Raw genomic sequence first — 10,609 nt, forward strand, 5'->3', positions numbered from 1 at the left:
CCTTCGAATTCAAAAAGTAGTCGTTGGTCAACGGATAGTTGTGTAACAGTCACTTGGAACTCGTCACTTCGATGTGATGAGTTTCTTCGGATTTTTGCATTATAACAGTTGGAATTGGGGCTATAAATAGGGGTTTGGGGTTTTGATTTTTCATCAAACCCTAAATTCAAAACATTTATGAGAAATCTGACTTTCTATTAAAATCCCGAAAATGGCTTCCCAAGCAGACATGCTGCGCCTCAACAACGTCCATATTTTGTTGATCGAACTCTGGCCGGAAGAAGAATGGAGTATTCGTTAGCACGATGATTGCGAGAGATCTGCATCTGCGGATGTTGATATATCTTCAGCAATATGGTCTTTTTAGCCATATTTGTACATGGCTTCAAGGTGTAGCCAACGTTGATTGAGGCTTTGATCGAACGTTGGCAGCCTAAGACGCACACTTTCCATTTTCCGAGTGGTGAAGCGATGATTACTTTGGAAGATGATGCTTACCAACTCCGTGTACTCCCATGGTGAGGTGAAACAATTATGACCACGGGATGTTGGTCTACGAAGTTTTGGGAAAATTGGCTCTATTTGAGTTCATCAATGGCTATTGGGTACGGATGACGTGGTTTGAGTTCGAATTCCAAGTGACCAATGACTCTACCGAGGACGAGGTTATTTTTTTGTCTAGAGTATATCTTCTCCAACTGATCGGAGGACTCAGTATCTTCAAATATTAAATGACTTAGCATAGTGTCGCAATACTAGTTGGGGCTCGGTGATTTTAGCCTTTCTGTACCAAGAGCTTTGCAAGGCTACAATTGTCGAGCGGGGTCGAATGGCCGATGTAGCAAGATGTCTAATATTGCTACAATCTTGGGCTTAGTATCGATTCTCATTTTTGACGCCGATTACAACAGCCCTGGTCGAGTTTCCTCTTGTTGGAAGGTAATTTTTTTAATTTTTTTTTAAATTTGATTAACTTAATTTATTTTTTATTTGTTTTTAACTTTTTCTATTTTTAAATATTTTAGATGCCGTTATAAAATAATTTAGACAAAGTTGTTCGGTGACACTGCAAAAGATATACAAATAAGGATCAACTTGTCAGTCGATATGTGGTATACATTTGTTCTTTTATTATTTTAAAAAAATTAAACTTTATTTATATAAACTTTGATATTTAATATTTACAGTTTTATTGGATTCTGTATGCTAACGACAAGATCTACTGGTTATTGCCACTATAAATTTTTGAGGGGGCCCTATTTATGGTGTGACGCGATGCCGTTATTACATTTTGTGATTGTTGAGTGGCATGCCACTGATAAAGTACTGTGACAGTATGTGTCGCATCAACCAGTTCATACGGGCAAATCGTTGAGATGGATGTGCTCCATAGAATTGATATATGTAGGAAACATACCGAAAATTGGTCGGTGAAGCACGCTTACTACATCGAGCTATGAAATCAGCGACACCTATCTCTCCCCATGGTATGAAATTATACCGCTGGACCTAGATTTTGACTATTCTCCTTATCTCATAAATTACAAAGCAAATGGGAAACCATATCTCGCGACACTATAATAGAGGGGAGAATGGGAAAAACATTAGGCCAAGTTCCCCAAGTTCAAGAAGAAATCATTAGCGTCTTCTTCTTCTACTTCAACGTCTGCAGCTTAAGATTACTATTATGAATCTCAGGCTAGTTTTTGTTTCTATCCTGCATATCATACTTTAACCGAGACTCATTCGAATTGGGTTGGAGGTTCATGGGATGTAATTCAACACACTCAAATAACTTCGACAGAACATATGGTTGAGGGTGAATGAGATCATATTGTATATGGTCAACAACATAACCACCAAGTCGATTCGGTAACAATAATGATGGCATCAAATACTAGAAGCCCATCATCGTATTTTAAAGGTGGATCTCAGGGTTTGTTAAGTACACCTCCTCATCAAGATGAAGACGACAACAACGATCAAGGCTGACGACCCCTACGTACTCTACGAGTCCTGCACCATTATTATTCGACCACTCTTCGGCATTGTCAAGAACTTAGAAAATATAAATAAATTTTATTAGTTTGTAAACAATGTTATTTTAAGTATATATGTGTATATATACATAGATATACTTAGTGACACCCTTTCTGTTATAACATCTTTTAAATTCCCTCTAATCTATATGGAGACGATACTCACTCACTACTATACTACTTGATCAAATGCGTATACTTGCACATATTTTGCGTTCAATTTATAGCACTCACAACAGGCATAAATATTTTTGCTACGTTGCCTGGGATTGACAATTGGTGATTTAAAGTTTAGTTATAGCATTATTTATTTATTTATTTTTTTATATAGTTTTAATAGTTATAGCTCCCGAGATTTAGGCAACCCACTTTGACCTTAAACCGATAATGTTTGACATGTTATACTTGATTGGACAGTTTGGTGGTGCGCTTCATGAGGATGCAAGGCAACATATTTTGCCTTCTTAAAGGTTTTTAATTCATTTCGGCAACAAAATGTGCATGAGGATGTGTTGAAATTAAGGTTATTACCATATTCCTTAATAGATCGAGCAAGGACATGGCTTAGAGGAGTTCCATCCGGTTCGATAAAATCATGGCCAGACTTGTGCAAAAAATTTTTGCTATGGCATAATCCACCCAACATGAACACCCAACTGAGGAATGATATTGCCTCCTTTCGTCAAACTAATGATGAGTAGATGTATGAGTGTTGGTTATATACAACGAACTCATACGCAAGTGTACGAACCATGGATTCCACGATTGGACTCAAGTGGTCATATTCTTCCATGGTGTAAATACTCCAACGAGATTGATACTAGATGCTTTAGCAAATGGTAATTTGATGGATAAGTCACTCGAAGAAGCATTTGATATCCTTGATAGGATAGCATACAACGATTATCAATTTGCTTTTTCAAGACAAAGAATGGGGAGGAAAACTTAAGGGACATTCGAGTTGGTGCTAAAGACTTAGTTTCATCCCAACTTTCGGCTATAACCAACATGTTGAAAAATCTCCAATGCCCTAGCGAAGTGAAGGAAGTCAATATTGCAAGCTTTTTTTGTATACTTTGATATGGCAATCATCATGTGAGTGGATGTCCTGAAAACCACGAGTCTAACAACTATATGGGGAACTTCAACCAGAGCAGTAACAACCTCTACTTGAACACCTACGACCTAGGATAACGTCAACATCCAAATTTTTCTTGGGAGATTAAGGAACAAACAATACAAGCAGCTTGAATAAACAACATAACATGACTGAACCCCTAGGTTTTCAACAAAATATGCCATGATAAAATTCTAACAGGGGCAACGTCTTCATCAAATACCAACTCGATGAAAACTACTTTACAGGATTTCATGGAAACTACTAAGGACTTTATGGCTTCGACGAAGAGCTTGTTGCAAGATCATTCTACAATAATTAAGAACCAATGAGCTTTATTGCAAAGCCATAGCTCATCTCTAAAAGTCTTGGAGAACCAAGTGGGGAAAATTGCTACAGCATTATATGTACGCCCACAAGGCAGTCTGCCTAGTGATACTGAAGTCACTAAGGCTCAAGGCAAGGAGCAATATAGTGAACTCACCTTAAGGAGTGGCACCCAGATCTTAAAAGATGCTAAGTTTGGGGGGAAACACCCAGAGAACCCAGCCATGAGATTATGCATGAAGATTTGGTGATACAAGAAGACTCACATTTGATGGAGAACAAAGATGAGGGTTCTAAGAGTGCAACCAATAAAGATTGGTAAAATATTGTCATAGCAAAAGATAAACCCCCATCAGCATCAATAAATGATAAAAAAGTAACTTTCAATGTCTTCAACACTCTCAAAATTGCAGATGATTCTAGGGAGTATCAATCGCTTCAAGATGTATAATTTATGATAAAAGTGGAAGCTACAAAATTTTGATGCATTAATTTTTTGCACACTGATGATTACTTAAAGCTCAATGAAGAAGATGATGAGGAGCACAAGGAATATCCAAGGGAACTGCAACAATCTAGCTTATTCATAGCTAAACAGGTATAAATTTAAACCCTTAGACTATGCTAAATTTTTTCCTCCCAAACCCTCACTTGTGCACCTACCCACTTTAGAAATAAAACCCTTACCTTCACACCTGAAGCATGTTCATGTTTTAGCTCAACATAAAAAGGATTTTGGTTGTTCCATTACTGATTTGAAAGGCACTGAAAACCATGTAGCTTCCAATCTTTTCAGGCTATAACTTATAAAAGAACTAAGGAATGCAATAGAGATTAAGGAAGAAATTATTATTTGTTACTGCAATTTTGTAGTATGCTAACATTATCAATTTTCTCATTAGTGGTATTTTTCCTCTTGATTTGATTAGTTAGGGAAAGAACAAGCTCATGCATGATGTTTACCACTATCATTGGTATGAGCCCTACCTCTTCAAAGAATTTACTGACCAAATAATTAAAAGATACTATAGCAAAGAAGAGTAAAATGAGATCCTATATCGCTTCCATTCAGCTTCATGTGGAGAGCATTTCGGAGGAGAAAGAACTGTTGCATCTATCCTACAATCAGAGTTCTATTGGCTTACACTCTTTAAGGATACCCAATATTTCAATAAATCTTGTAATAGATGCCAAGTAGCATCAAACATATATGGAAGACACAAAATGCCCAAGCAAAATATACTAAAAATTGAGCTTTTATATGTGTAGGGCATTTTGGTCTATACTGATGCTCCAATCAAACGTGATAAAACGACCATATCAATTCAAGATGTTTCAGAGCTTACATCCTTTTAACCCTCTTTAATTTTTTCTATAGCAAATTTATTTTATTTTGTGTTTGTATGTTTATTTGTTTGTTTTTCTTTACTTTATTTCTTTATTGTTTAATTTTAACATTAGTTTTTTTAGTATAATAGATTCCCAAGCAAGTTTTCCAATGACAAAGCCCCCATGGATGTTGCACCCATTTAGAAAGAAGACTCATTTATTGTTGGTATAAACGATGACATTGCTAATGATGTTCACCCTCATGCACAAATGTCACATCCAATTATAACACCTCTAACCAAGCATCACTTGAAGAGGACAACCAATCATGTTTGGACTTCTTCACCTGAGCAATCTTAAGAAGACATACCACCACCTACTACCGTAGAACTTGAACAGTCCATTATTAAGCCAAGTGATCATCAAGTCAAGCATGTGGCACATAAGACATTAACACCACCATCGAAGTAGATGTTAGTCAATGTACCTTGCATTGCATTTCATCTAACTTAGTTTTAATTTAGTTCTCATACATTGAGGACACTGCATCCCTAAAGTTTAGGGGAGGTAGTGTTCATAATTAAGCATATGCATTGATAGTGTTAGATGAAATTTTTCTTATGACATTAGTTAGGATTAAGTTAGTTGTTTGGAATAAATTAATGAAGTCCAAAGATGATAAAAATTATTAATATGGCTAGAATTAAATTTACATGACTTTTGTGAATGATAGAACCAACTCAGGACTTCATTCTTTATGATTCATTGATACATGATTGTATGTTTTCTATGCTTAAGGAACTTAAATTTTTTTTATGAAAGAAATCTTGCATGCCTTAGCATTAATGGATGTTAATGAACGTAAAAGCTATATGAAGCGAGAAAGGCTAAATTAAACTCCCTTATGATTTGAACAATGTTGAATTATGAATAAATGTTTTGACATAAATATAGAGGGACACTCCTCTGTGATATGGCATTGACTGCATACCCTTTTATAATTAAATGACAGTCGTAGCATATGAGTGAATGAAAGTAGTAACGGGATGACTCTACCTACTAGCTCGGGGATGGAATGTATGCTTCAATTCATCTAGAGTGTGAGAAAATAATTGTAATAGGTTGACTCCCCTCGTAGCAGTAAAAAGAAATTAAAAATAAGTATTAAGGAAATGAGAGTAAAAGTTATGCTTAATGGATAAATAAATTATATAGCAAAATAAGAGAGCTTGACTAGAAACTTTCTAACTTTGTTTAGCATAGACTAGATACAATCACACTGTAATATCCCAAAATCTGAGTTAGTGACTAAAATGAGAATTTTTAGAATTTGGGGATTTATTTAGGAAAGTTGAAAAGTTTAAGGACTTAAATATGAATATTTTAGTATTGGATTAAATTGTAATTAGGGAAAGATTGAAGGGTATTATGGTCTTTGTCCTTTCAAAGTTATTTTTCCCTCTTAAATATAAGTGAAACACGTGGGAGGGGGAAGAGCTTGACTAGAAACTTTCTAACTTTGTTTAGCATAGACTAGATACAATCACACTGTAATATCCCAAAATCTGAGTTAGTGACTAAAATGAGAATTTTTGGAATTTGGGGATTTATTTAGGAAAGTTGAAAAGTTTAAGGACTTAAATATGAATATTTTAGTATTGGATTAAATTGTAATTAGGGAAAGATTGAAGGGTATTATGGTCTTTGTCCTTTCAAAGTTATTTTTCCCTCTTAAATATAAGTGAAACACGTGGGAGGGGGAAGAGTTGTGTGGAAGCTCTTCTTCTTCTTGCTTTATTCTTCCCGTGTGTTCAAGCTCAAGTCTATAAGGTAAATTTGATTTATTTGGTTAATTTCTTTAATTTATAAGTTGGATTGGAGTATTTGGGTGTTATATAAGCTTAATGTAAGCTTAAAACATTAAGAATAGAGAATTAGAAAGCAAATTTGGTTAAGGGTTTAGAAATAAATTTTTGATAAAAAGAGGTTTTTGAAGTTCTAATGATAAATTTGACTTGTCAAGGGTTTAATTAAGAAGTTAGAGGTAATATGAATGAATTTAGAACACATGGAAAATTTGATGAAATTCTTTTATTCAAGAATTTTGGTTAATTGTGGAAGATGATGAAGTTTTATAGTGTTCTAAGAGAGTTTATATACGTATAGATAAGTTTTAAGGCACAAGAAAAAGTTAACAAGTAGAAGTTGAGGTTAAAGTGTTAAATTTTCGGGCTTAAAAATGAAATTTGGGCAAGGGGGTATCGGTACCTATTGAGAGGGTACCGATATTTCAAGGCCATTTATGAGGATGGATTACAAGGGGGTATCGGTACCTGTATGAACAATATCGATACCCTATGAATGAGGTATCGATACCTATGTGGAGGGTATCGATACATGGGGAACTTTGAAACTAATATACGTATCGGTACCTGGATAGGGTATCGGTTCCCTAGCTTAGAGGTATCAGTACCCTAAGGGTGGTACCAATACCACTTAAGTGGGAAAGTTTAAAGTGGAGTTTAATTAGTTTATATTGATATGAATCGTATTAAATAGTTCGAATCTCGTTATTCATTAAATCGCATATTTGTGTAGATATCGATCAGAAACAAAGTTCGGATAGATCGTCAGAATAAGATTCTCAAGAGAACAAAAGTTTGGTAGTGTCTATTGATACCCAGGTGAGTACATGATGATAAGAGTAAGATATATTATGGAATTAAGACTTGTGATAAGTCTAATTCCGATACTAGGATTCATAAATCCGTGAATATAAGCATATATGAATATAATGTTAGATGTACCTGAATCTATATGTATGTATAGAGGTAAGTACATTTATATATGTGATTTATATGAATGTATGTATGTGTGATAAATGATGTGACTCCCTTAGTATGTTACATGATATGCAATGTCTGTTAAATAAGTTATGTGAATATATGTTGGTGTAATAAGTTATATTAAATGATATATATTGGAATTATGTGATTGTATAAGAAATGACATAAATTATATGAGAACATGTATATGTGAATATATAATTATGAGATAAGACACATGACTATGAGCTATGTGAAAAAGAATTCAAGTAAATATGTAAAGCTATGTGATACGTGAAGTGAATTGCATGAAAATGTGCTACGTGAAATTAAACTATGTTCATATGCGAATATGTGAAATGATATGAAAGTTAATGCCCATGTTATGTGTTATGAAAGCTATAGGTATATTTGGCATGCCAAGAGTCGAGGGTTCTATGTGGTCTTTCGAGACATATATGATATGTGATATGTGGTGGTCCTTCGGGACATAGTGGTCATTCGGGACAAATTCTACGCGCCCCTAGTGGGATTTATATGAGCTGTGGTGATAGCATTGTGCACAACCTCTATGTACTCGTATACCTTAGGTTCTCAAAAGTATACATGGGCTAAACAAAGAAATATCATAAGGAAATCTTGTATTATGTTATATATTTGATTTGTGAAAGTTATAATATGAGGTACTTCAAAGGTTAGGATCCAATTATATGTTCTAAATAGATTGATGATATGGGTGTATATATGTATGAATTGTTATATGATGTTTGTATTATATTATGATATGAATGGTGAAATGTTCATGCATTATTAAGTATATGTTAATATGATAGAAGAAAGTAGATATAATAAAATAAGTAATGATAAACAGGTTGATGATAGTTTAGGTATGCATACTAACATTGTTTTGTGTTACATGATATTTACATGTCTTTGTGAATTAGTGATAGTTTACATTATATATTTACATGTCACACTAAGTTTATGACTTAGCGTGTAAGTGTCTTACACGTAGGTGTTGATAAGCAAGAGGATCAAGCTTAGGACAACAAAACAACAAATCTCTGCTTGAAGATCATATCAGAAATATTTTGTAAAGTATGTCTTTTAATTTAGTATATTGGCATGTAACAAAGTTATTAGGTATGTACGCTCTGATGGAATTCAGTAATGCTTTTGAATGTATTTATGTAAAACAATAACCTTATAGTAATGAAAGTTTTAAATTTTCTATGGTTTTTATAAAAGTACATATTTTGAACTATCAATGTGACACCTCGGATTCGTATTCGGGTGGGATACGGGTTGGGGGTGTTACACACACACACACATACAAAGGATCTTGCCCTAGGGGAAAGTACTTGATTTCTCAAATTGTCTAGCATGTTGAAGCCAATTATTTTTAGGGCTGAAATTTTATCCCACTTGACTATCTTGATTTGAACTTTGCCTTAACAATTTTCGTTTGTAACTACTATCTATTGCTTGAGGACAAGAAATAGCTTAAGTTTGGGAGTGTGATAACTCTGTAAAAAGTTATATTTTGTACCTTTTTACTTAAGTTATTGAGTCCCTTAAAGCCATTGTCATAGCATTTAGTAACATTGAGTTTCATTTAGGTCATATTATTGCATATGGTGGAAAAGTTTTGTTGCAGTGTAAATTTATTATTAAAACTGATGCTGCTAAAGGAGAAGGTCTTGTGGTTGTGGTGTTGTGCAGGTAAAGATAATGGCCAAGGATAAAAGTTTTGCTACGGTAAAACTTTACAACAAATTTGGGCACATAAAAGGACAAAATAGCAAAAATATCTAGCTGCCAACTGTCCAAGGCTTACGTTAATACACTAACCTGCTGATATTTTTGAGACCACCTGCTAGCTTGCTTCATATTCACATGTAGGGTATGATTCCTAGGTATAATGGGAATATTTTGGGCCAAAACCCTAAAAAATTCCCCACTATAAATACCTAAGATATCCTACATTTAGAGGACTTTTGGGGAGTTATTTAAACAATGAGGCAATAGCTCATTATCTTCTTCCCTTTATGGTGACCTTTATAGCCAAGCATCGAAAAGGTAGCGGCTAGGACCTTAAGAGAGGCTAGCTTGCTAAGGTGGTTCGTGGTGGTTTGAGCAAGCTCACGATAGCTCGAGTGTTTGGGAGTTTCCTTTTCCCTTTATGCTTTCATTTTATTTATTTTGTTGGTTTGTAATGGAACAAATTATTCTTGTGGATGATTTGTACCCCAACATGAACTAACTTATTTGGTGTGAGTAACACCCTAAACTCGAATGGGCCTAAAGTGTCACATTAGGCCACCAAGTTAACCCCTTATTTTCAAAACCTATTTGTTTTCTTGTAAAACATATTATATGCTATCGAAGATAAATATACATATCAGTTATAAAACATTTTATAAATTGGAGCTCCTTGACACATAGTTTAAATCAAATGATATAAACTCTTTCCCATAAATCTGAATACATGAGTAAGGTTTTATGAATACATATGACCACTAAGCTATGGTACAATACTCTGAATGAGATGATGGAAGCCCTGATGTGACAGTGCTCCACGAACTACTCAAGCTACTGACATGCCAATGAAAAGCTTACAAAGCCCAGCAGTATAATCGTTAATCTAGAGCTGCTTTAAAAGTTTTATAAACACAGACATGCTGAAAAGATTGTACTAAGCCATAGGTACATGTATGATCTAGATCAAGTGCTACATACCTAAGGCTTAATTGTTTTATCACTGAACTATTATGTCTCATACTTCACTTAATCTTATGCTAAGGGTTTTTGCAATGAGTACAACTCTAAAGGGTCACTAATTCTAATGACGGTCTCTGTTGCATATTATCTAAATGCGATACTGATGCTCATGTGCACTATCTGAATGCAATACTAACTCTTCTATGCATTATCTGAATGCAACACTAAACCTGATGTGCTATATAATGGTC

The sequence above is a fragment of the Hibiscus syriacus genome, unplaced genomic scaffold (genome assembly GCF_006381635.1).
Source record: "Hibiscus syriacus cultivar Baekdansim isolate YM2019G1 unplaced genomic scaffold, ASM638163v2 tig00112738_pilon, whole genome shotgun sequence".
NCBI lineage: Eukaryota > Viridiplantae > Streptophyta > Magnoliopsida > Malvales > Malvaceae > Hibiscus > Hibiscus syriacus.